Source organism: Triticum aestivum, chromosome 6A (genome assembly GCF_018294505.1).
Source record: "Triticum aestivum cultivar Chinese Spring chromosome 6A, IWGSC CS RefSeq v2.1, whole genome shotgun sequence".
NCBI lineage: Eukaryota > Viridiplantae > Streptophyta > Magnoliopsida > Poales > Poaceae > Triticum > Triticum aestivum.
The window spans coordinates 589,848,465-589,875,850 of NC_057809.1; the positions used below are offsets into that span (position 1 = coordinate 589,848,465).

The 27,386-nt window shown below is 46.1% G+C and overlaps 1 pseudogene; it reads left to right on the plus strand.

The window, feature by feature from the left end:
• The first annotated feature begins 19,122 nt into the window (after positions 1-19,122).
• LOC123129755 (P-loop NTPase domain-containing protein LPA1 homolog) lies at positions 19,123-27,385 on the plus strand (annotated as a pseudogene).
• Position 27,386: the final 1 nt, after the last annotated feature.

Below are 27,386 nucleotides of genomic sequence, written 5' to 3' on the forward strand. Positions count from 1 at the left end.
TAGTATATTTTATGATCCCTTTTGGCTCAAGGTCACTAAGGGACTTCTGTTAAGCTTGTTGAGTAGCTCCATGCCATGTCTTTCTTTTTCATGATCAGGTCCTGTAGCATGTTGTTTTGTTCCTCCGAAGAGGGCTATATGATCTGAGATTCCAGACAAGTGTTAATTTCACTAAGTCTGAAATCTGTTTTCCGTTTACGTTTTTGCCATGCTTGTTTGAACCTGTTAGTGGATGATTTGGCCGTAGCTCAGTGCTAGACTTTTGTTAAGCATCTTGTGTGCATTCCTGCCATGTATTTTGTTGTCATGTTTGGATGCCGTAGGATGTTCATTTCATTGTATTTAGATGCCTACTTGCTGTAAATCGCAGACTGGTGTCATTTTTGAATCGCTTGCCATTTCCAAACCGTAACTCCGATTCCGGCGTTCTTTATATCGTTTTCAAGCGATTTCATCCCATCTTTCCAGTGGCACACTTGGATTTCCAAGTTGAGGCCAGGTTCATGCATTTCCTGTCATATCTTGCATTTTGCATCCCGCATCGCATCCCGCATAGCATATCATCATTTCATCATATCGCTTGGTCTTGCACGTGGATTGATTGTATCCTTGTTGCTTGTTTGTCTTGTTTGGGTATAGCCGGGAGACGAGTTCGCTAACGAGGAGCTCGTTGAGTTTGCTTTTGAGGATCCAGTCAACTCTGACAACTATGCAGGCAAGATGATCATACCCTCGAAATCACTACTATCTTTGCTATGCTAGTTTGCTCGCTCTTTTGCTATGCCATTGCTACGATGCCTACCACTTGCTTGAAAGCCTCCCAAATTGCCATGTCAAACCTCTAACCAACCATTGTCCTAGCAAACCGTTGATTGGCTATGTTACCGCTTTGCTCAGCCCCTCTTATAGCGTCGCTAGTTGTAGGTGAAGATTGGAGGTCGTTCCTTGTTGGAACATCATTTATTTACTTGTTGGGATATCATTATATTGCTATGTTATCTTAATGCATCTATATACTTGGTGAAGGGTGGAAGGCTCGGCCTCTCGCCTAGTGTTTTGTTCCACTCTTGCCGCCCTAGTTTCCGTCATATCGGTGTTATGTTCCCGGATTTGCGTTCCTTACACGGTTGGGTTATAATGGGAACCCCTTGATATTTCGCCTTGATTAAAGCTTTTCCAGCAATGCCCAACCTTGGTTTTACCATTTTCCACCTAGCCTTTTTCTTTCCCTTGGGTTCTGCAGACTCAAGGGTCATCTTATTTTTAACCCCCCGGGCCAGTGCTCCTCTGAGTGTTGGTCCACCTGTCAGCTACCGGTGGCCACCAGGGGCAACTCTGGGCTGGCCTACCCGTACCTAGGACAATCTGAGTGTGCCCTGAGAAAGAGATATGTGCAGCTCCTATCGGGATTTGTCGGCACATTCGGGCGGTGTTGCTGGTCTTGTTTTAACCTGTCGAAGTGTATTGAGTTACCGAGATACCGAGTCTGATCGGAACGTCTTGGGAGGAGGTCTATTCCTTCGTTGACCATGAGAGCTTGTCATGGGCTAAGTTGGGACTCCCCTGCAGGGATTGAACTTTCGAAAGCCGTGCCCGCGGTTATGGGTAGATGGGAATTTGTTAATGTCCGGTTGTAGATAACTTGAACCTTAATTAATTAAAATGAATCAACTGAGTGTGTTACCGTGATGGCCTCTTCTCGGCGGAGTCCGGGAAGTGGACACGGTGTTGGAGTAATGTTTGCGCAGGTTGTTCTCTAGCTTCTCGCTCGTGCTTTGCCTCCTCTTCTCGCTCTCCTTTGCGAATAAGTTAGCCACCATACTTGCTAGTCGCTTGCTGCAGCTCCACTCATATTTTACCTTGCCTTACCTATAAGCTTAAATAGTCTTGATCGCGAGGGTGCGAGATTGCTGAGTCCCTGTGGCTCACAGATTACTATTACACCAGATGCAGGGCCTGATGATTCCGCTCCAGGAGACGCGTATGAGCTCAAGTGGGAGTTCGACGAAGACTCTCAACGATACTATGTTTCCTTTCCCGATGATCAGTAGTGGTGCCCAGTTGGGGGTGATTGGGACCGTGTTGCATGTTGGGTTCTCTTTTATTTTGGTGCCGTAGTCAGGCCATGAGTGTTTGGATGATGTATGTTATTTATGTTCTTGATTGATGTGGCGAGTGTAAGCCAACTATGTTCTCCCCTTTATTATTCATATTACATGGGATGTGGTGAAGATTGCCTAACTTGCGATATATGCCTTCAATGCGATTATGTCTCTAAGTCGTGCCTCGACACGTGGGAGCTATAGTCGCATCGAGGGTGTTACACCGCCTCTCCGATGCCTTGGCGTAGGGTCCAAGTCTCCTGGATCATGTTCGGTGAGAAAATCACGTTCCCGAAGGTTTCATTCCGTTTGGACTCCATTTGATATTCCGTTTCTTCGAAACACTGAAATAGGCAAAAAACAGCAATTCTGGGCTGGGCCTCCGGTTAATAGGTTAGTCCCAAAAATAATATAAAAGTGGAAAATAAAGCCCAATATAGTCCAAAAGAGTAGATAATATAGCATGGAGCAATCAAAAATTATAGATACGTTGGAGACATATCACACCGCACCAAGGAACTGTTGCACTAAGCTGAAATAGCTGTTCGGCTTCGGCTTTTCCGGCCACAGCTGATCCACGACAGACCTCATGGCGAGTCCGGACAACCTATTGAGTTCGGCCCATTTGGCTAGCTGATTAGTCAATGGAAGCAGACGCTCTGGAACATTAAATTGCGACCAGAACAGCTTGTCCACTTCACGATCTGTTTGATCTTGGAAGTATTTGGCCGCATCGATAGCGCTCGCCGCCAAGTCCATGTATGCGTCTGCCGAACTCCATAGCCGATCCAGAGGGGCATACCGTGGATCCCCGAACTTCCTCGGCAGCATAAAGGGCTTCCCAGCCGCAATATCCCCGGCTTCACGCAGCTCCTCCTTCTTTGCTCTCATAGCAGAGCGGGTGTCTTTGTTCGCCATCGTGGCCTTTTCAAGGTCCGTTGCCTTCGCTCGGTTTTCTTTTTCAAAGAACTGGCAACGGTCGGCAGTGTCTTTTAACTTTACAGCCATCTTGGCCATCTTCTCTTTGCTCTCGCAATGCACAGCCTTCTCGGTTTTCAACTCTTCGACCGCCTTCACAGCAGTCGCATTACTAATCCTTGCTTGTTCTTTGGCTCGGTCAATTTCCGCCCGCAGGGTTTCCACGGTGGCAGCTCCATCTGCAGTCACAACATATTAAAGATACTGGCACCATGCTGCTCTTACTATGTGGCATTCACCAGAAAATACCACTTACCCTGTGCCTCGTCAAGCCTCTTGTTAACAAGCTCGATGTCGGCATCCGCCGCATCCAGTTGCCGCTTCAGTTTGGCAAACTCATGAGTCTGGCTAGCCACCACAGCTCCCACTACCTGCACATTAAAGCGGTATGGTTATTGCCTGGGACTACGATCCTCTGTTTGCCGCCGTTCTCGGCGACAACCAGAGTCTCAGGGGCTACTATCTACACAAGGCACACCTAAAAATGTGCGGTACCATCACAAATGTACATCATTTTATGTACCTCAAAGCCCGTCAGTAGACTCATAAAGGCATCATGCAACCCGCTTTCGGCGTATGAAATCCCTTCCATCACCGTACCCATCAATGCACGGTGTTCTTCTAAGATGGCCGCTCGCTCCAACAGCTCTCTCAGTACGTCCGACCGCATACCAGACATTGTCGGACTCTTCTGTTTGCTCTCTTCGAGAGCCGGACGCTGGGGACTTTGGGTGACTATAGGATTATCTTCTGGCCTCACCGGATCCGGAGAGGCCCTCCATGACGACACCTCAAGGTCGCCTGCTTCTTGAGAGGAGGAGTCCGGCGGAGGCGTTTCGCTCTCCATCATCTCCGGAAGAAGCTCCCCCGAAGACAAGCTCTACCGAGAAGGGCTAAGATCCGAACTGCAAGATAAATACTTCGATTATTTTCCTCAGAGGTAAGGTAATATATCTTCACTATTAAAGTACTTTTTTACTTACAGCTCGTTAGAGGGCTGATCCCCGCGCGGACTTTGTGCGGCAAGAGCACCCTCCAAGGCAGGACCCTCTGGTGGAGATTTCTTCTCCCGCTTGGAAACCTTGGTTTCTGGATCTTCAGAGGTAGTCCTCTTCCTTCCCCGGGGTGAGAGAATGTCAGATTCCTCCCCTCGGTTATCCTCCCTCACGGAGGCGCTTGTTCCCTTGGTCGGAATAGGTAGCGGTGGAGGCCCGCTTTTGCCCTCATTATTTCCCCCTTTTTCTTCCTTCGAGGGCTCCGGACAAGGTGCTAGCTCGAGCATCTTTTCCAGTACCGGATTTTCCAAACCCTCGGGTAGGGGGGCCGAACACCGAATCATCTTCGTCTTTGTTATCCAGTCCTGGTCAAAGAGCGATTTCTCAGAATAACGTCATGATAAATGAAAGATGGTGTGTTCGGCTAGAGGATAACTTACTTGGTCGGCGGTGCGGTTGCTGCTCAGGCCCACGTCCTCGGTAGTATCCGGGCACTCTATCTGGGGTCCGAAGAATGATCTATACATCTCCTCGTGTGACAGGCCAAGGAAATTCTGAATAGCGCGCGGTCCTTCTGGGTTGAACTCCCACATGCGAAGAGGCCGGCGTTTGCATGACCGGATTCGTCGAACCAGCATGACTTGCATTATCATAATCAAACTGAAATCTCCTTCGAAGAGATTTTGGATGCGGCTTTGCAGTACAGGCACGTCCTTGGCGGGAACCCAGCTCAGCCCTCTACTAATCCATGACATCAGTTGCGGTGGAGGGACTGAGCGGAAAGCAGGGGCAGCCACCCACTTGGCACTTCTGGGAGCTGTGATGTAAAACCACTCCCGTTGCCATAATCCGGACACCTCTAGAATAGAACCCTTTGGCCATGGAGCTCCGGCGATCCTGCTTATTAATGCGCCTCCGCACGCTACATGTTGTTGGCAATATGCCCTAGAGGCAATAACAAAATGGTTATTATTATATTTCTTTGTTCATGATAATTGTCTATTGTTCATGCTATAATTGTGTTATCCGGAAATCGTAATACATGTGTGAATACATAGACCACAACACGTCCCTAGTGAGCCTCTAGTTGACTAGCTCGTTGATCAAAAGATAGTCATGGTTTCCTGACTATGGACATTGGATGTCATTGATAACGGGATCACATCATTAGGAGAATGATGTGATGGACAAGACCCAATCCTAAGCATAGCTCAAAGATCGTGTAGTTCGTTTGCTGTAGCTTTTCCGAATGTCAAGTATCATTTCCTTAGACCATGAGATTGTGCAACTCCCGGATACCGTAGGAGTGCCTTGGGTGTGCCAAAAGTCACAAAGTAACTGGGTGACTATAAAGGTACACTACAGGTATCTCCGAAAGTGTCTGTTGGGTTGGCATGAATCGAGACTGGGATTTGTCACTCCATATGATGGAGAGGTATCTCTGGGCCCACTCGGTAATGCATCATCATAATGAGCTCAATGTGACCAAGTGGTTGACCACGGGATCATGCATTACGGCACGAGTAAAGTGACTTGCCGGTAACGAGATTGAACGAGGTATTGGGATACCGACGATCGAGTCTCGAGCAAGTAATGTACCGATTGACAAAGGGAATTGTATACGGATTGATTGAATCCTCGACATCGTGGTTCATCCGATGAGATCATCGTGGAGCATGTGGGAGCCAACATGGGTATCCAGATCCCGTTGTTGGTTATTGACCGGAGAGGCATCTCGGTCATGTCTGCATGTCTCCCGAACCCATAGGGTCTACACACTTAAGGTTCGGTGATGCTAGGGTTGTAGAGATATTAGTATGCAGTAACCCGAAAGTTGTTCGGAGTCCCAGATGAGATCCCGGACGTCACGAGGAGTTCCGGAGGTAAAGATTTATATATAGGAAGTCCAGTTTCGGCCATCGGGAACGTTTCAGGGGTCGCCGGTATTGTACCAGGACCACCGGAAGGGTCCCGGTGGTCCACCGGGTGGGGCCACCTATCCCGGAGGGCCCCATGGGCTGAATTGGGAGGGGAACCAGCCCCTAGTGGGCTGGTGCGCCCCCCTTGGGCCTCCCCTGCGCCTAAGGTTGGGAAACCCTAGGGGTGGGGGCGCCCCCCACTTGGCTTGGGGGGAAGCCACCCCTTGGCCACCGCCCCCTTGGAGATTCATCTCCTAGGGCCGGCGCCCCCCCCCCACAAGGCCCCTATATAAAGAGGGGGGAGGGAGGAAAGCCGCACCCCTTTGCTCTTGGCGCCTCCCTCTCCCTCCGTAACACCTCTCCTCCCCGCTTGCGCTTGGCGAAGCCCTGCCAGGATCCTGCTGCATCCACCACCACGCCGTCGTGCTGCTGGATCTTCATCAACCTCTCCTTTCCCCTTGCTGGATCAAGTTGGAGGAGACGTCTTTCCAACCGTACGTGTGTTGAACGCGGAGGTACCGTCCGTTCGGCACTAGGTCATCGGTGATTTGGATCACGTCGAGTACGACTCCATCAACCCGGTTCTCTTGAACGCTTCCGTGCGCGATCTACAAGGGTGTGTAGATGCACTTCTCTCTCCCTCGTTGCTAGATGACTCCATAGATTGATCTTGGTGATGCGTAGAAAATTTTAAAATTCTGCTACGTTACCCAACAGTGGCATCATGAGCTAGGTCTATGCATAGTTCCTATGCACGAGTAGAACACAAAGCAGTTGTGGGCGTCGATATTGTCAATTTGCTTGTCGTTACTAGTCTTATCTTGATTCAGCGGCATTGTGGGATGAAGCGGCCCGGACCGACGTTACACGTACGCTTACGTGAGACTGGTTCCACGGATTGACATGCACTAGTTGCATAAGGTGGCTGGCGGGTGTCTGTCTCTCCAATTTTAGTCGGGTCGGATTCGATGAAAAGGGTCCTTATGAAGGGTAAATAGAAATTGGCATATCACGTTGTGGTTTTGGCATAGGTAAGAAACGTTCTTGCTAGAAACCTATAGCAGCCACGTAAAAACTTGCAACAACAATTAGAGGATGTCTAACTTGTTTTTGCAGCATGTGCCCTGTGATGTGATATGGCCAAAAGGATGTGATGAATGATATATGTGATGTATGAGATTGATCATGTTCTTGTAATAGGAATCACGACTTGCATGTCGATGAGTATGACAACCGGCAGGAGCCATAGGAGTTGTCTTTATTTATTTATGACCTGCGTGTCAACATAAATGTCATGTAATTACTTTACTTTATTGCTCAAGCGTTAGCCATAGTAGTAGAAGTAATAGATGATGAGACAACTTCAAGAAGACATGATGATGGAGATCATGATGATGGAGATCATGGTGTCATTCCGGTGACAACGATGATCATGGAGCCCCGAAGATGGAGATCAAAAGGAGCAAATGATATTGGCCATATCATGTCACTATTTGATTGCATGTGATGTTTATCTTGTTTTACATCTTATTTGCTTAGAACAACGGTAGCTTAAATAAGATGATCCCTTGTAATAATTTCAAGAAAGTGTTCCCCCTAACTGTGCACCAATGCGAAGGGTCATTGTTTCGAAGCACCACGTGATGATCGGGTCTGATAGATTCTAATGTTCGAATACAACGGGTGCTAGCCAGATTTACACATGCAATACACTTAGGTTGACTTGACGAGCCTAGCATGTACAGACATGGCCTTGTAACACAAAAGACCGAAAGGTCGAGCATGAGTCGTATAGAAGATACGATCAACATGAAGATGTTCATCGATGTTGACTAGTCCGTCTCACGTGATGATCAGACACGACCTAGTTAACTCGGATCATGTTACACTTAGATGACTGGAGGGATGTCTATCTGAGTGGGAGTTCATTGAATAATTTGATTAGATGAACTTAATTATCATGAACTTAGTCTAAAATCTTTACAATATGTATTGTAGATCAAATGGCCCACGTTGTCCTCAACTTCAACGCGTTCCTAGAGAAAACCAAGCTGAAAGATGATGGCAGCAACTATATGGACTGGGTCCGGAACCTGAGGATCATCCTCATAGATGCCAAGAAAGATTATGTCCTAGAAGCACCGCTAGGTAATGCACCTGTCCCAGAGAACCAAGAAGTTATGAACGCTTGGTAGTCACGTGCTGATGATTACTCTCTCGTTCAGTGCACCATGCTTTATAGCTTAGAACAGGGGCTCCAAAAGCGTTTTGAGAGACACGGAGCATATGAGATGCTCGAAGAGCTGAAAATGGTTTTCCAAGCTCATGCTCGGGTCGAGAGATATGAAGTCTCCGACAAGTTCTTCAGCTGTAAGATGGAGGAAAAATAGTTCTGTCAGTGAGCACATACTCAAAATGTCTTGGTTGCATAACCGCTTGACTCAGCTGGGAGTTAATCTCCCGGATGACGCGGTCATTGATAGAATCCTTCAGTCGCTTCCACCGAGCTACAAGAGCTTTGTGATGAACTTCAATATGCAGGGGAAGGAAAAGACCATTCCTGAGGTATATTCAATGTTGAAATCAGCAGAGGTGGAAATCAAGTGTTGATGGTGAATAAAACCACCAAGTTCAAGGAAGGCAAGGGTAAGAAGAACTTCAAGAAGGACGGCAAGGGAGTTGCCGCGCCCGGTAAGCAAGCTGCCGGGAAGAAGCCAAAGAATGGACCCAAGCCTGAGACTGAGTGTTTTTATTGCAAGGGAAGTGGTCATTGGAAGCGGAACTGCCCCAAATACTTAGCGCACAAGAAGGCCGGCAACACTAAAGGTATATGTGATATACATGTAATTGATGTGTACCTTACCAGTACTCGTAGTAGCTCCTGGGTATTTGATACTGGTGCGGTTGCTCACATTTGTAACTCAAAGCAGGAGCTGCGGAATAAACGGAGACTGGCGAAGGACGAGGTGACGATGCGCGTCAGGAATGGTTCCAAGGTCGATGGGATCGCCGTCGGCACGCTACCTCTACATTTACCTACAGGATTAGTTTTAAACCTCAATAATTGTTATTTAGTGCCAGCTTTGAGCATGAACATTGTATCACGATCTCGTTTAATTCGAGATGGCTACTCATTTAAATCCAAGAATAATGGTTGTTCTATTTATATGAGAGATATGTTTTATGGTCATGCTCAGTTGCTGAATGGTTTATTCTTAATGAATCTCGAGCGTAATGTTACACATATTCATAGTGTGAATAACAAAAGATGTAAGGTTGATAATGATAGTCCCACATACTTGTGGCACTACCGCCTTGGTCACATAGGTGTCAAATGCATGAAGAAGCTCCATGCAGATGGACTTTTGGAGTCTCTTGATTACGAATCATTTGACACGTGCGAACCATGCCTCATGGGTAAAATGACCAAGACTCCGTTCTCAGGAACGATGGAGCGGCAACCAACTTGTTGGAAATTATACATACTGATGTGTGCGGTCCAATGAGTGTTGAGGTTCGCGGTGGCTATCGTTATGTTCTCACCCTCACTGATGACTTGAGTAGATATGGGTATGTCTACTTGATGAAACACAAGTCTGAGACCTTTGAAAAGTTCAAAGAATTTTAGAGCGAGGTTGAGAATCAACGTGACAAAAAAATCAAGTTCTTGCGATCGGATCGTGGGGGAGAATACTTGAGTCATGAATTTGGCACACACTTAAGAAAATGTGGAATAGTTTCACAACTCACGCCGTCTGGAACACCTCAGCGTAATGGTGTGTCCGAACGTCGTAATCGCACTCTATTGGATATGGTGCGATCTATGATGTCTCTTACCGATCTACCGCTATCATTTTGGGGCTATGCTTTAGAGACTGCCGCATTCACTTTAAATAGGGCTCCGTCGAAATCCGTTGAGACAACACCGTATGAATTATGGTTTGGGAAGAAACCAAAGCTGTCGTTTCTAAAAGTTTGGGGATGCGATGCTTATGTCAAGAAACTTCAACCTGAAAAGCTCGAACCCAAATCGGAAAAATGCGTCTTCATAGGATACCCTAAAGAAACTATTGGATATACCTTCTACCTCAGATCCGAAGGCAAGATCTTTGTTGTCAAGAATGGGTCCTTTCTAGAGAAAGAGTTTCTCTCGAAAGAAATAAGTGGGAGGAAAGTAGAACTTGATGAAGTATTACCTCTTGAACCGGTTAGTGGCGCAGCTCAAGAAAATGTTCCTGAGGTGCCTGCACCGACTAGAGAGGAAGTTGATGATGATGATCATGAAACTTCAGATCAAGTTGCTACTGAACTTCGTAGGTCCACAAGGACACGTTCCGCACCAGAGTGGTACGGCAACCCTGTCTTGGAAATCATGTTGTTAGACAACGGTGAACCTTCGAACTATGAAGAAGCGATGGCGGGCCTGGATTCCGACAAATGGCTGGAAGCCATGAAATCCAAGATAGGATCCATGTATGAAAACGAAGTATGGACTTTGAATGACTTGCCCGATGATCGGCGAGCCATAGAAAATAAATGGATCTTTAAGAAGAAGACAGACGCGGATGGTAACATAACCATCTATAAAGCTCGGCTTGTCGCTAAGGGTTATCGACAAGTTCAAGGGTTGACTACGATGAGACTTTCTCACCCATAGTGAAGCTGAAGTCCGTCTGAATCATGTTAGCAATTTCCGCATTCTATGATTATGAGATATGGCAAATGGACGTCAAAACAGCATTCCTTAATGGTTTCCTTAAGTAAGAATTGTATATGATGCAGCCGGAAGGTTTTCTTGATCCTAAGAATGCTGACAAGGTGTGCAAGCTCCAACACTCGATTTATGGGCTGGTGCAAGCATCTCGGAGTTGGAACATTTGTTTTGATGAGATGATCAAAGCGTTTGGGTTTACACAGACTTATGGAGAAGCCTGCATTTACAAGAAAGTGAGTGGGAGCTCTGTAGCATTTCTCATATTGTATGTGGATGACATACTGTTGATGGGAAATGATATAGAATTCTTGGAAAGCATAAAGGCCTACTTGAACAAGTGTTTTTCAATGAAGGATCTTGGAGAAGCTGCTTATATATTAGGCATCAAGATCTATAGAGATAGATCGAGACGCCTCATTGGTCTTTCACAGAGTACGTACCTTGACAAGATATTGAAGAAGTTCAAAATCGATCAGTCAAAGAAGGGGTTCTTGCCTGTATTGCATGGTACGAGATTGAGCACGGCTCAATGCCCGACCACGGCAGAAGATAGAGAAAAGATGAGTGTCATCCCCTATGCCTCGGCCATAGGGTCTATCATGTATGCTATGCTGTGTACCAGACCTGATGTAAACCCTGCCGTAAGTTTGGTAGGAAGGTACCAAAGTAATCCCGGCATGGAACACTGGACAGCGGTCAAGAATATCCTGAAGTACCTGAAATGGACTAAGGATATGTTTCTCGTTTATGGAGGTGACGAAGAGCTCGTCGTAAAGGGTTACGTCGATGCTAGCTTCGACACATATCTGGATGACTCTAAGTCACAAACCGAATACGTGTATATTTTGAATGGTGGGGCAGTAAGCTGGTGCAGTTGCAAGCAAAGCGTTGTGGCGGGATCTACATGTGAAGCGGAGTACATGGCAGCCTCGGAGGCAGCACAAGAAGCAGTCTGGGTGAAGGAGTTCATTACCGACTTAGGAGTCATACCCAATGCGTCGGGCCCGATGACTCTCTTCTATGACAACACTGGAGCTATTGCCCTTGCCAAGGAGCCCGGGTTTCACAGGAAGACCAAGCATATCAAGCGTCGCTTCAACTCCATTCGTGAAAGTGTTCAAAATGGAGACATAGAGATTTGTAAAGTACATATGGACCTGAATGTGGCAGATCCGTTGACTAAACCTCTCCCTAGAGCAAAACATGATCAACACCAGAACTGCATGGGTGTTCGATTCATCAAAATGTAACTAGACTATTGACTCTAATGCAAGTGGGAGACTGTTGGAAATATGCCCTAGAGGCAATAATAAAATGGTTATTATTATATTTCTTTGTTCATGATAATTGTCTATTGTTCATGCTATAATTGTGTTATCCGGAAATCGTAATACATGTGTGAATACATAGACCACAACACGTCCCTAGTGAGCCTCTAGTTGACTAGCTCGTTGATCAAAAGATAGTCATGGTTTCCTGACTATGGACATTGGATGTCATTGATAGCGGGATCACATCATTAGGAGAATGATGCGATGGACAAGACCCAATCCTAAGCATAGCTCAAAGATCGTGTAGTTCGTTTGTTGTAGATTTTCCGAATGTCAAGTGTCATTTACTTAGACCATGAGATTGTGCAACTCCCGGATACCGTAGGAGTGCCTTGGGTGTGCCAAACGTCACAACGTAACTAGGTGACTATAAAGGTACACTACAGGTATCTCTAAAAGTGTCTGTTGGGTTGGCACGAATCGAGACTGGGATTTGTCACTCCGTATGACGGAGAGGTATCTCTGGGCCCACTCGGTAATGCATCATCATAATGAGCTCAATGTGACCAAGTGGTTGATCACGAGATCATGCATTACGGCATGAGTAAAGTGACTTGCCGGTAACGAGATTGAACGAGGTATTGGGATACCGATGATCGAGTCTCGGGCAAGTAACATACCGATTGACAAAGGGAATTGTATGCAGATTGATTGAATCCTCGACATCGTGGTTCATCCGATGAGATCATCGTGGAGCATGTGGGAGCCAACATGGGTATCCAGATACCCCTGTTGGTTATTGACCGGAGAGGCGTCTCGGTCATGTCTGCATGTCTCCCGAACCCGTAGGGTCTACACACTTAAGGTTCGGTGACGCTAGGGTTGTAGAGATATTAGTATGCAGTAAACCGAAAGTTGTTCGGAGTCCCGGATGAGATCCCAAACGTCACGAGGAGTTCCGGAGGTAAAGATTTATATATAGGAAGTCCAGTTTCGGCCATCGGGAACGTTTCAGGGGTCGCCGGTATTGTACCAGGACCACCGGAAGGGTCCCGGGGGTCCACCGACTTGGGCCACCTATCCTGAAGGGCCCCATGGGCTGAATTGGGAGGGGAACCAGCCCCTAGTGGGCTGGTGCACCCCCCCTTGGGCCTCCCCTGCGCCTAGGGTTGGGAAACCTTAGGGGTGGGGGCGCCCCCCACTTGGCTTTGGGGGAAGCCACCCCTTGGCCGCCGCCCCCTTGGAGATTCATCTCCTAGGGCCGGCGCCCCCCCAAGGCCCCTATATAAAGAGGGGGGAGGGCAACCGCACCCCTTTGCTCTTGGCGCCTCCCTCTCCCTTCGTAACACCTCTCCTCCCCGCTTGCGCTTGGCGAAGCCCTGCCGGGATTCTGCTGCATCCACCACCACGCCGTCGTGCTGCTGGATCTTCATCAACCTCTCCTTCCCCCTTGCTGGATCAAGTTGGAGGAGACGTCTTCCCAACTGTACATGTGTTGAACGCGGAGGTGCCGTCCGTTCGGGACTAGGTCATCGGTGATTTGGATCACCTCGAGTACGACTCCATCAACCTGGTTCTCTTGAATGCTTCCGCGCGCGACCTACAAGGGTATGTAGATGCACTTCTCTCTCCCTCGTTGCTAGATGACTCCATAGATTGATCTTGGTGATGCGTAGAAAATTTTAAAATTATGCTACGTTACCCAACACATGTTGCCCCTTGACCATCTTCGGCTTCACGTCAAAGGTCTTGAGCCATAGGCCGAAGTGAGGGGTAATGCGGAGGAAAGCCTCACAAACAACAATAAATGATGAGATGTGGAGTAAGGAGTCCGGGGCTAGATCGTGGAAATCTAGACCGTATTAAAATATCAGCCCCCTAACGAAGGGATCCAGAGTGAGGCCTAGACCTCGGAGGAAGTGGGAGATGAACACGACGTCTTCGTTGGGTTCAGGAGTAGGGACGACCTGCCCTCGGGCTGGTAGCCGATGCAAAACCTCGGCGGTTAGGTACCTGGCCTCCCTCAACTTCTTGATATCTTCTTCTCTAACGGAGGAGGGCATCCACCGGCCTTGAAGGCTGGATCCGAACATGATTGAAGGTCCGGAGCACTTGACCTGGGCTTTGGGTGTTAGAACTCGAGGCGGGGAAGGATTCGATTGAGAACGGGAGGGAAAAAGTAAAAGCCTTGTCCCTTTATAAAGAAGGTGAATATCAAGCGTCCTCTCCGTAGCCGTTTGGGACTTGCCTATAATCTAGGAGTCCTAGATGTGGTTGGGTTACCCACGACCGTATTGATGAGAATCCCGTAATTAGGGGAACACGATCTCTGCTTTGACAAGACGTGTCAAGAAACCGCCTCGCATTGTGTGTGAGGCTGGTTGAGGAAAACGGTTTGAATAATTACTGGGCCATGGCATAATGTCGTGTTGCCGAAACGTGTCAGCAGATTAGATTTGTGGAAATATTATTCTCTCTATGGTGGTATGTGGAACTTATTTTGCAGGGTCGGACTCTATCCTTGTGTTCAAATTCTTCTGTGATGTATTCGGAGGAGGAACCCTCCTTGCAATGCCAAAGACAATACTGTGCGTCGGACTCATCGTCATTCAAGCCTGGTTCAGGGGCTACTGAGACAGTCCTGGATTAGGGGGTTTCCGGACAGCCGGACTATAACCTTTGGCCGGACTATTGGACTATGAAGATACAAGATTAAAGACTTCGTCTCGTGTCCGGATGGGACTCTACTTGGCGTGGAAGGCAAGCTAGGCAATACGGATATGTATATCTCCTCCTTTGTAATCGACCTTGTGTAACCCTAGCCCTCTCCGGTGTCTATATAAACCGGAGGGTTTTAGTCCGTAGGACAACAGACAATCATGCCATAGGCTAGCTTCTAGGGTTTAGCCTCTCTGATCTCGTGGTAGATCTACTCTTGTACTACCCATATCATCAATATTAATCAAGCAGGACGTAGGGTTTTACCTCCATCAAGAGGGCCCAAACCTGGGAAAAACTTTGTGTCCCCTGCCTCCTGTTACCATCCGCCTAGACGCACAGTTCGGGACCCCCTACCCGAGATCCGCCGGTTTTGACACCGACAATACCCCACCCGGTTGGGCAAGGGTATGGAGCGCATTTTTGCCCATGGGTCCATGGATATGGATACCCACTAATAGGCGGGTTGGGCACGGTTGTAGTTTGTGCTCCATGGATATCCAATGGATACCCGTATGACATGTGGGGCCATATGCCAGTGACAGTAGAAAGAATTAATCAATGGGAAATGGCAGGCAATATGCAACTGGTGTTGTAAGCTATATGCTACAGAATCAACCTTTGGTATGTCACACTTAAGGACTCGTCATTTTACTTGTTGCCTACTTATGCATGTAGCTTATGTGGACATTTTTGAGTGAATGATGATGAGTTAATACGATCTTTGGGAAGGCTTCTTGTTCACTTTTCTATGCCCATGAAGCTCCATGGATATGTGGGTATCTAGCGGGTTTGGGCATGGGCACAAGTTGTGCCCATGGATAATTTGGTGGATGGGCAGAGGGTAGGAAGATGGGTCATGGGTTGGATTTGGACCAGCTCCACCCGCCCCAAACCCGACCCATTGCCATCCCTAGTCAACAAGGATGCGTACTATTTCAGAGTGGTACGTAATCCTGTCTTGGAGGTCATGTTGCTAGACAATAATGAACCTACGAGCTATGGAGAAACGATGGTGGGCTCGGATTCTGGCAAATGGCTCGAGGCCATAAAATTCGAGAGGATCCATGTGTGAAAACAAAGTATAGACTTTGGAAGAACTACTTGATGGTCGTAAGGCTATTGGGTACAGATGGATTTTAAAAGGAAGACACACAATGATGGTAAGTATCACCATTAAGAAAGCTCGACTTGTCGTTAAGATGTTTTCCGACAAGTTCAAGGAGTTGACTGTGGTGAGACTTTCTCACTCGTAGCGATGCTAAGAGTCTATTGGAATTGTATTAGCAGTTACTGCATTATTTATGAAATATTGCAGATAGGATGTCAAAACATTGTTTCCTCGACAATTTTCTTGAGGAAAGGTTGTATGTGATACAACCAGAAGGTTTTTGTCAATCCTAAAAGATGCTAACAAGTATGCAAAGCTCCAGCAATCCTTCTAAGGACTGGAGTAAGCATCTCGGAGTTGGAATATACGCTTTGATGAGATGATCAAAGATTTTGGGTTTATACAAAGTTTATGAGAAACTTGTATTTCCAAAGAAGTGAGTGGGAGCACTATAAAATTTCTGATGAGTATGTTGTTGACATATTGTTGATTAGAAATGATGTAGAATTTCTGGAAAGCACATAGGGTTATTTGGAAAGTGTTTTTCAATGGAAAACCTGGATTAAGCTACTTGAACATTGAGCATAAAGATCTATAAGGATAGATCAAAAAACACTTAATAGTACTTTCAAATGAATACATATCGTGACAAGATTTTGAAGGAGTTCAAATAAGATCAGCAAAGAAGGAGTTCTTGGCTGTGTTATAAGGTGTGAGCATTGAGTGAGACTCAAGATCTGACCACGGCAGAAGAGAGAGAAAGGACGGAGGTCATCCCCTATGCTTTAGACGTAGGCTCTACAGTATGCTATGCTGTGTACGGCACCTGAAGTGTGCCTTGCCATGAGTCAATCAAGGGGTACAAGAGTGATCCAGGAATGGATCACATGACAGCGGTCAAACTTATCCTTAGTAACTAGTGGACTAAGGAATTTTCTCGATTATGGAGGTGGTAAAAGAGTTTGTCGTAAAGGGTTACGTCGATGCAAACTTTGACACTAATCCGGATGACTCTGAGTAGTAAACCGGATTCGTATGTAGAGCAGTTATTTGGAATAGCTCCCAGTAGCGCGTGGTAGCTGCATCTACAAGATTACATAGAGATTTGTAAAGCACACACGGATCCGAAAGATTCAGACCCGTTGACTAATAACCTCTCTCACAAGCGAGATATGATCAAACCCCATGGGTGTTGGATTCATTACAATCACATAGTGATGTGAACTAGATTATTGACTCTAGTGCAAGTGGGAGACTGTTGGAAATATGCCCTAGAGGCAATAATAAAATGGTTATTATTATATTTCTTTGTTCATGATAATTGTCTATTGTTCATGCTATAATTGTATTAACCGGAGACCGTAATACATGTGTGAATACGTAGACCACAATATGTACCTAGTAAGCCTCTAGTTGACTAGCTCGTTGATCAATAGATGGTTACAGTTTCCTGACCATGGACATTGGATGTCGTTGATAACGGGATCACATCATTAGGAGAATGATGTGATGGACAAGACCCAATCCTAAGCATAACACAAGATCGTGTACTTCATCTGCTAAAGCTTTTCTAATGTCAAGTATCATTTCCTTAGACCATGAGATTGTGCAACTCCCAGATACCGTAGGAATGCTTTAGGTGTGCCAAACGTCACAACGTAACTGGGTGGCTATAAAGGTACACTACGGGTATCTCCGAAAGTGTCTGTTGGGTTGGCACGAATCGAGACTGTGATTTGTCACTCCGTGTGACGGAGAGGTATCTCTGGGCCCACTCGGTAGGACATCATCATAATGAGCTCGATGTGACCAAAGAGTTGATCACGGGACGATGTGTTACGGAACAAGTAAAAGTGACTTGCCGTTAACGAGATTGAACGAGGTATTGGGATACCGATGATCGAATCTCGGGCAAGTAACATACCGATTAACAAAGGGAATTGTATACATGATTGATTGAATCCCCGACGTCATGGTTCATCCGATGAGATCATCGTGGAACATGTGGGAGCCAACATGGGTATCCAGATCCCGCTGTTGGTTATTGGTCAGAGAGCTGTCTCGGTCATTTCTGCATGATTCACGAACCCATAGGGTCTACACACTTAAGGTTCGGTAACGCTAGAGTTGTTATGGGAATTCGTGTGCAGTTACCGAATGTTGTTCGAAGTCCCGTATGAGATCCCGGACGTCACGAGGAGTTCCGGAATGGTCTGTAGGTAAATATTTATATATAGGAAGTCCTATTTTGGCCACCGAAAAATGTTCGGGATTTTTCGGTATTGTACCGGGAAGGTTCTAGAAGGTTCCGGAGTGGTGCCCACCTGCATGGGGGACCCACATGAACGTGGGTAGTGGGGGAAAGGCCCCACACCCCTGGTCAAGGCGCACCAAGATCCCCCCTTAGAAGGAATAAGATCATATCCCGAAGGGATAAGATCAAGATCCCTACAAAAAGGGGGATAACAATCGGCGGGGAAGAGAAATGATGGGATTTCTTTCCCCCACCTTTGCCAATGCCCCAATGGACTTGGAGGGCAAGAAACCAGCCCCCTCCACCCCTATATATCGGCGCATTGGAGCTGCACCCCTTCCCCTGGCGCAGCCCTCTCCCTCCCCAACACCTCCTCCTCCTCCGTAGTGCTTGGCGAAGCCCTGCCGGAGAACTGCAAGCTGCACCACCACGCCGTCGTGCTGCCGGAGCTCTCCCTCAACCTCTCCTCTCCCCTTGCTGGATCAAGAAGGAGGAGACGTCCCCGGGCTATACGTGTGTTGAGCGTGGAGGCGCCGTTGTTCGGCGCTTAGATCAGAATCAACCGCGGTCTGAATCGCTATGAGTACGACTCCTTCATCCGCGTTCTTGTAACGCTTCCGCATCGCGATCTTTAAGGGTATGAAAATGCACTCCCCTCTCTCTCGTTGCTAGTCTCTCCATAGATTGATCTTGGTGATGCGTAGAATTTTTTTAATTTCTGCAACGATCCCCAACACCAGTGACTTATGATGTTTAGGAGCAACTGTTAGAAGAGCAGACAGAGCAAGTAGCTGAAGGTGATCAAGCTATGTTCATATCTGCTTTTGCAATGGGACGGCAACTTGCAGTTCCAACACCTACAGTGATTATTCATATCAATGGGAAAAGAGCAGTTGCACTGTTGGATTCAGGTAGCACCACATCTTTCATAAATCAAGATTTTGCGGTTAAAGCAAACTGCAACTTGTTACCTGTCAAACCTAGAAGAATTGCAGTACCTGGAGGAGGCATACTGACATCTACTGCAGTTGTCCCTAACTATCAGTTTTAGATCTCTAAAATGACACTTTCCCACAAATTTAGAACTCTGGCACTACCAAGTCATGATGCAATTCTGGGATATGATTGGTTTACTGCTGTGAGCCCTGTTTCTTTTGATATTCCTGCACAACAATTCAATTTCACACATGGAGGAAAGCAGACTGTATCTACAGCAATGTTCAGTACTTCAGCTAGTGTGAAGGAAGTGCTTGTTAAGAAAGTAAAGAAACTGTTGGACAAGGGACCTGAAGTTTTCTTGTGTCAAATCCACAATATACTCATGGATGCACCAGAGGATTTTAAAACTCCCCCACAAATACAGAAATTACTGTTGGAGTATGCTGACCTATTTGAGGAACCTAAAACACTGCCTCCTCATAGGGCCTTGGACCACAAAATCCCTCTGGTGGATGGTGCTACTCCACCACAAGTCAGACCTTACAGGGTGCCTCAAAATCAGAAAGAGGAAATGGAGGAGCAGATCAAAAAGTTGTTGGCTGCACATCTCATCAGACACAGTCAAAGTCCCTTTGCAGCTCCTGTGTTATTAGTAAAAAAGAAAGATGGACCAATGAGGCTGTGCACAGAGTTCAAAAAACTGAATTTTCTTACAATTAAGAACAAATTTCCTATACCTGTTATAGAGGACCTTTTGGATGAATTGCATGGGGCAAATTATTTCACCAAATTGGATTTGAGATCTGGCTATCACCAAATCAGAATGTCACCTGAGGATATACACAAGACAACTTTCAGAACATTCCTGGGACATTTTGAATTTCTGGTAATGCCCTTTGGTCTGTCTAATGCTCCTGGCACATTCCAAGAATTAATGAACACCATATTTGCACCTTATTTGAGGAAATTTGTATTGGTATTCTTTGATGATATATTAATCTTCAGCAAAACCCTCAAAGAACACTTGGAACATATAAAGTTGGTGTTGGAACTTTTAAGAGAACATCAACTGTATGCCAAAATGTCCAAGTGTGTTTTTGTAGCTCCACAAGTGGAACATCTAGGACATGTGATTTCTGCAAAAGGAGTGGCCACAGACCCACAAAAGATCTCTACTATAGCTGAGTGGCCTGTCCCTGAGAATATCACTAAACTCAGAAGTTTCCTGGTTTTGGCTGGATATTACAGAAGATTTATAAAAGGGTATGGTGTAATTTGCAGGCCTTTACATGATTTGCTGAAAAAGGAAAATTTTCATTGGTTGCCTGAACATACACAAGCTTTCCAACAACAGAAACAAGCTTTGACCTCTGCTCCTATTTTGGCCCTGCCAAATTTCTCTCAACCATTTATTTTGGAAACTGATGCTTCAGGGAAGGGAATTGGAGCTGTTTTAATGCAGCAAGGCAGACCAATATCTTATTATAGTTCATATTTATTCCCTAGAAATGCTGATATGTCTACATATGAAAAAGAGGCCCTAGCAATACTTGAAGCACTGAAAAGATGGAGGCACTATTTGTTAGGGAAAGAGTTGATCATTAAAACTGACCAGCAATCCCTAAAGTTTATCACTCATCAGAAAATCACTGAAGGGGTTCAACACAAACTCATGATGAAGTTGTTGGAATTCAACTTTACTATTCAGTACAAAAAGGGCATTCAAAACAAAGTTGCTGATGCACTGTCAAGAGTTCTTCCTAAATGCATGGCTATCTCTGCATCTACTCCTACATGGGCAGAAGATCTAGTGGCAAGTTATCAGCAAGATCCTACTAACTTGCAGCTACTGGAGAAACTCCTCCTACAAGAGGGTAACAAGTTGCCAGATTACTCTCTAGCAGCTGGAATTATAAGATACAAGGGAAAATTTTATGTGGGCAACTCCCCTAAATTACAGTATAAATTGCTTGCAGCCTTACATAGTTATCCTGTGGGTGGTCACTCAGGGAGAAGACCAACTTATCACAGAGTAAAAAGCATCTTCTACTGGCCTGGTCTGAAGGCAACTGTAGAAGCTTTCATTGCTACTTGCCCTGTATGTCAGAGAGCTAAGAATGAGAATTGTTTGCAACCTGGACTGGTAGAACCTCTACCTGTTGCTGACATGGCCTGACAGCACATCTCAATGGATTTTATTGAGGTATTACCCAAATCACAAGGAAAGGATGTGATCATGGTAGTAGTGGATAGGTTTACCAAATACTCTCACTTCATACCACTGTCTCATCCTTATTCAGTACTCAGTGTGTCTCAACCATTTGTGGATAATATAATTAGATTGCACGGTCCTCCAAAACTCATCATATCTGACAGAGATCGAATTTTCACTAGCCAACTCTGGAAAGATATCTTCTCTGCACTTAAAGTGGACCTCAGATACAATACTACTTATCACCCTCAAACTGATGGCCAGACTGAGTGTGTTAACCAGTGCTTGGAGACTTATCTGAGATGCATGACTACATCTGCTCCCACTAAGTGGTTATCATGGCTTTCATTGGCAGAATTCTGGTATAATTCAACTTATCACACTACAATCAAAATGTCCCCATTTCAGGCCCTGTATGGATTCCCTCCTCCCCTCATATCAAAATTGGCAATACCTGGACCTGAGGATGAAGAAGCACAGGACTTCCTAACTGCCAAACATCAGATTTTACAGCAACTCAATGATAATCTGGTGTTGGCACAAAACAGGATGAAGAAATATGCAGATACTAGAAGAATTGAAAGAAGTTTTCAGGTGGGAGACCCAGTTTACTTAAAAATGGCTCCATACAGATTAGAAGCATTTGGATTCAGGGGTGCTTTGAAGCTACAAAACAGATACTATGGTCCATTTCGGGTTATTCAGAAAGTGGGCAATGCAGCTTCCAAATTGCAGCTACCTAGTGGGGTGCAAATCCACCAGTGTTTCATGTGAGCCAGTTAAAGAAGCACATTGGGGACAAGTCGATACCTGACCCTAATCTTCCACTCGTCAACCAGGATGGAACAATCAAAGTGGGACCAGAGGAAGTTCTAGAAGTTCGACAAGTTCCTCGACAAAACATGTCGGTCGTGCAGTGGCTTATCAGATGGATAAACTTGTCGTCAACGGATGCAACTTGGGAAGACGCAAATTTTATCAAGTACATATTTCCGGAGTTCTTCAGTAACACTACATGAGCGTGGCAAGAAGCAACAGCTACGCCGTGAGGACACGTCGAAACTCAAGGAGGGAGCAATGTCAGGACCGAAGCGAGTGCAGTTATCTCTTCAGTTAGCTGTAGAAGAATGGCTGAGATCGCGCCTCACTTTAAAATGTTCATTGCTAGCCATTAGATCGTAAATGTTCCGTTTCATGCCGTTACTGTTACTTTTCAGGCTGTTGCCGGGAGTGCCTTCCACCTATAAAGGTTGCCGGGTTGTGGCTGTCCTGGTCATCGAATCTTCTATTGAATTGCTGCAATGGCTAAACAATACTTATAGTTAATACAAGCCTCTCAGATCTGGGCAAACTTTCCCCATTTCTTCTCTCAAAACCCTAGTTCTTGCTCAGCAAACATAGCGGGTCCTGACACAAGCTCCTGTACATTGTGGTGGTGGACGAGAGTGGCGCCTCCTCCTTCCTCTACACGCGCTCCCTCCTCCACAGCACGCTCCAGTTCATGGGATGCAAGCCAAGGCACGCATTCGAGGTCTCCCCTCCCCTCTTGGATTCGATCCAGGGCCGTCCCATAGATATACGGGGCCCAGGGGCAAGACAGCAACAAGGGGCCCTTCTTGAAACACAAAAGCTCAAATTAAATATCCAATGCATAGCATTGATCGATTATCTTTGGACTCTTAATACTAACAGTACAACTATTTATCGATCAAGAGAACTGTATCATGATGGTAATGAAACAATAGAGCTCCACAAAACATTGATTTCGTAATTGTCAATGGAGGCATTTCTTTTTCTGCACAACAAATGACCTTGTCGAAAGTGGTTGCTACTTAAAACATTTGTGTTACCATGAGATATAAAACTAATGCATCAACTCACATTTGTTTCTAGATCCTCCCCAATCTGCATGTTCTTCACATAAAAATTCTTCACCGAAATAATAACTCACCTCTTCCAAACTATCCTGCATAAGGCATGGCAAAGCAAACTGACTATTTCATGTTTATACTATGATGATCAAAACATGCAGATTCCCTCAAAGAATTACTAGTTTTGAAGAACTTAGCAATTGATCCCTTTTGGGATTCCAGTACCGGAAAATTAATTTCTTGAAGACATGTCACTAAATAAGCTGCATAAAAATGGTTAATGCAAGGATCAACATCACCTGGAAACGAAATGACAGATGTAGATGGCTTGATCCGTATGCTGCAGTAATCAGCACGGACAAAAATACAACGCCATGAGATGAATAAAATTTCTCCCTTCTCTAGTCTCCTGCCTGAGCACCCTCGCACTCCCACGTTTGGATCCAATGAAGAGCAGAAGAAGACCCATGTAGATTTGATGGATGTGCGACGTGGAATCCAACGCAGAAGTATTTATCAATGAATCTCTGAATTACGTAACAGACTTACTTGAAAGAGAACATCTACCCTCTTGGTCTCTCTCCAAAGTCTAGGGAACAAGCAGAGCGTTGAGAAGGAAGGAGAGCCGATTCGGGAATCACGCCATTAATGGCCGGCCACAACACTGGAATCGGAGAGGCGCAGTAGGGGCGGCCGGCGGCGCTGAGCCTGCGATTGGGGAAGGAGTCGCGGGTCAAGTGCACACAGACTACGTTCGATTTCTTAGGCTTTAATTTTTTTTTCGTGTATGGGCTGCCTGAAAGAATACTAGCTGGCCCGGGGCCCCTGCCTCCCCAGGGCCCAGGGCGGGCGCCCCGTTTGCCCGGCCCATAGGCCTATGGGCCGGGCCTGATTCGATCCCTCTGATTCCATTCCGCCCCCTCTGTTTCTGATTTTGATTTTGATTTGGATTCACTCTAAAATCAAAGATTAGCCTGCGGGTGTTTGATGTGGTCCGTGGCGACCCAGCGGAGATGGAGATGCTCATGGCCATGTCCGGCTCCGGCGGCCAAGGCCCTGGCAAAGGGGTGCAGCGGTACGAGCTGCCGGACGCGGCCACCAACCCCAGGCAGTTCCAGTTCGAGCTCTACAAGCGTCGGATCCCCAGGGACCTGTTCCTGCAGCTGGTGTGCCAGGCCCTGGCCCTCTACAAGTACCTCGCCCCAAACCAGATGAACCACCTCACCCTAGCCTGCAGGTCTGCCAAGCTCCCCCATTCACTAGTACCAATCTCATACTTACATGAGGAGGAATGTTTTTCCAATCTTCTCTTTTAACAAACATTTCATGAGGGAGGATCAATTTGGTCTAGACACTTTGAGAAAAACAACACACACATGAGCTCATCATCTAGAGTAGAGTAGAGTAGAGTAGAGTAGTAATCTACTTCCTGTTCCATGCTTACATACATTATTATCAACACACACTGATTCTCTATGTATGTATATATTACCTAGTGGCAAATTAGTTGTTGCCATCTGATATGATCACATCTCATCTGTCTGTCAGGAGCTAAAACCAGATTGATTTTCCCTTGTTTACAATGCAACTATGTATGTAAATCATATTGAATTCCCACCACACATGTCACTCATGGCAGGGCAGGGCAGGGTAACCAACTTTCAGAGGAATCTGATAATATTATTCCTTTCTAATCTCTTCCCTCCCTAGGATTCGTGAAAGAAAGGAGTCTGTCACGGTTCTTCTATGCGGAACTAGTGGTTGCGGCAAATCCACTCTTTCTACTTTGCTGGTACACACACACATCCCCTTTTAACTTTCTTAGGGTTTATGAATAGTTTAGTGTTTCTTTATTGATCTGGATAGCATCATCTTGTACTAGTATTTAGGCTATCAATAACTCGATTCCTTTTCAGTTAGCTGCTATGTTGCAAATTTGTCCTACAAGCAAGCAAGCAGAAACGCTAAACTATTTCTTCAGAAACAGAGCATCATGCCCTGTGCACCCAACTTTATTTTCTCTCGTTTCAAAATTATAAGCATTATATTCCAATGTATGTATCTGTTCAACATGGGAGCAGGTTAGGGATCACCACTGTAGTTTCCACAGATTCCATTCGCCACATGATGCGGAGCTTTGTTGACGAGAAGGAAAACCCCCTTCTCTGGGCATCCACTTATCATGCAGGTGAATGCCTGGACCCGGTGGCTGTTTCTGAAGCAAAAGCCAGGCGGAAAGCCAAGAAACGCTCGGGCGTCTCAAGCAACTCAGGTATGGATTATGAGGGCGGTGGAGACAAGGTTGAGGGAAAACCAATTGGGAAGAAACAAATGGCTATAGAAGGTTATAAGGCACAGAGTGAGATGGTCGTCGACAGTCTGGATCGGCTTATCACCGCGTGGGAAGATCGCAAAGAATCGGCCGTTGTTGAGGGTGTTCACTTGAGCCTTAGTTTTGTGGTACGTGCTACGGAAAACCATAACATTTTTTTCTTGTGTACATTTTCCTTCTATTCTCGCTCTTTCCAATTATGTCGAAAATGCTCTGTTTTCGGTTTCTTTTCTAGTTAAGGTGGAATCATAATCTCATGATCCATGTGTTCTGATTCCCCCTGTTATATTTATTTAGTATGAAGTTGTCAAATAATTCCAATATTTCAGATGGGCTTAATGAAGAAACATCCATCAATATTCCTTTTATGATCTACATATCCAATTAGGGCAAGCACACCGAGAGGTTTGCTGTACGTGCAAAGTACATGACGCTTGACCCAACCAAAAATAAGTATGTCAAATACATCAACAACATTAGAACCATCCAAGAGTACCTCTGTAGTCGAGCTGACAAATACCTAGTTCCCAAGGTAAACAACACTAATGTTGACCGGAGCGTGGCTTCCATCCATGCCACCTTCTTTAGCTGCCTCCGCAGGCGAGCTACCGGAGAGCAGTTGTATAACGCTGACACAAACACAGCGGCGGCTGTAAATGAAGAGTACAAAAACCAATGTGTTGCCAACTCCATGAGTTCCAAGGGGATGTTCAAATTAATCCAACGCCTAGGATCCTCGAGAAAGCTCATGGGCTCATGGCCATCGTTGATGTGGATGGATCCATTTCAAAGGCTTGGCTGGTTGAGTCAGGTGATGGGGATGGGAAATGTGGTTCCCAAGGTGGCGGAGACCAGAAATCTCTAGGAAACCCAATATATGGACCTCTGAACATTGGAAGGGCGGAGTCGGTGAATCTCCAGCTTGGCTCCTTTGGGATAAGTGCATGGCCTACCGACACAGGCTGTACAAGTCAAGCTGGAAGTGTCGAAGGCTCTTGGATCAATGGTAATGAAGGCAGTAGCAGCAGCCATGTTGCATCTTCATCCGGTGGCTCCCCTAAGAAGGCCGATGGACATCATAAAGAGGTAAGTAGCAATTTAACTTTGTACTATCTGGTAGCGTTAACTTGTCTGATCTTGCTACATCTTTCTGTGAGTGAACAACAGAGAAACACCATCAAATTTGTTAGTATCTTATAATTGCTGATTTATATGTTTTTGTTTGTCGGGGACTTGTAGATTAAAGAGTCAGCAGCAGCATCTGGCAGTGACGACGACGAAGAAGAAGAAGCTGATGCTCCACCTAATTCAGGGAGTGATGAGGACCTAAGTGAAGAAGATCACGACGAAAACCATGATGAGGTGAGGCGTGGCAGCCTATTTATTTACCTTCATTTTGTGTTAACAAAGCTTTTTTTTCTTCCCTTTTTAGTCGAAAAAAAATGCTTGACTAATTGTTACTACACTAAGTTGCTTAACATACATACATATCTGTGGGTGCTTTGAGTGGCAGATGGAAGGGTCTGTGGACGAGGACTGCAACAGGTCTGACGAGGAATACGACGACCTGGCCATGCGAGACAGTATGGAGAATGGTTATCTGAGCGACGACGGCATCATGGTGCACACCGGCTTAAGCAAATGCCTGAGCAACAGGTTTCCGGACGGCAGCCAGCATAATAACCGTGGCACGCCGAGGAAACATCCAGAGTCTCTGCGAAGCCTGTCCAAGGTTGATACTACCACACATGTTCCTGACACGGCGCGCTCTTGTGCTGCGGCTGCCGCTACCCCTGGTGGCAAGAGAAGCACGGCTAGGAAGTGGAGGCGGTCGCTGAGCGACAAGATCCATTCGCGGCCGCGGAGCTGCCCGTCTCTCGCGGAAGTGGCGGCCAAGCCCAAGGGCTCAGCTGCTGTTCAGTGGTTCCCGAGTCCTGAGAGGCAGGCAAGGCCTATATGGTTTATGTAAT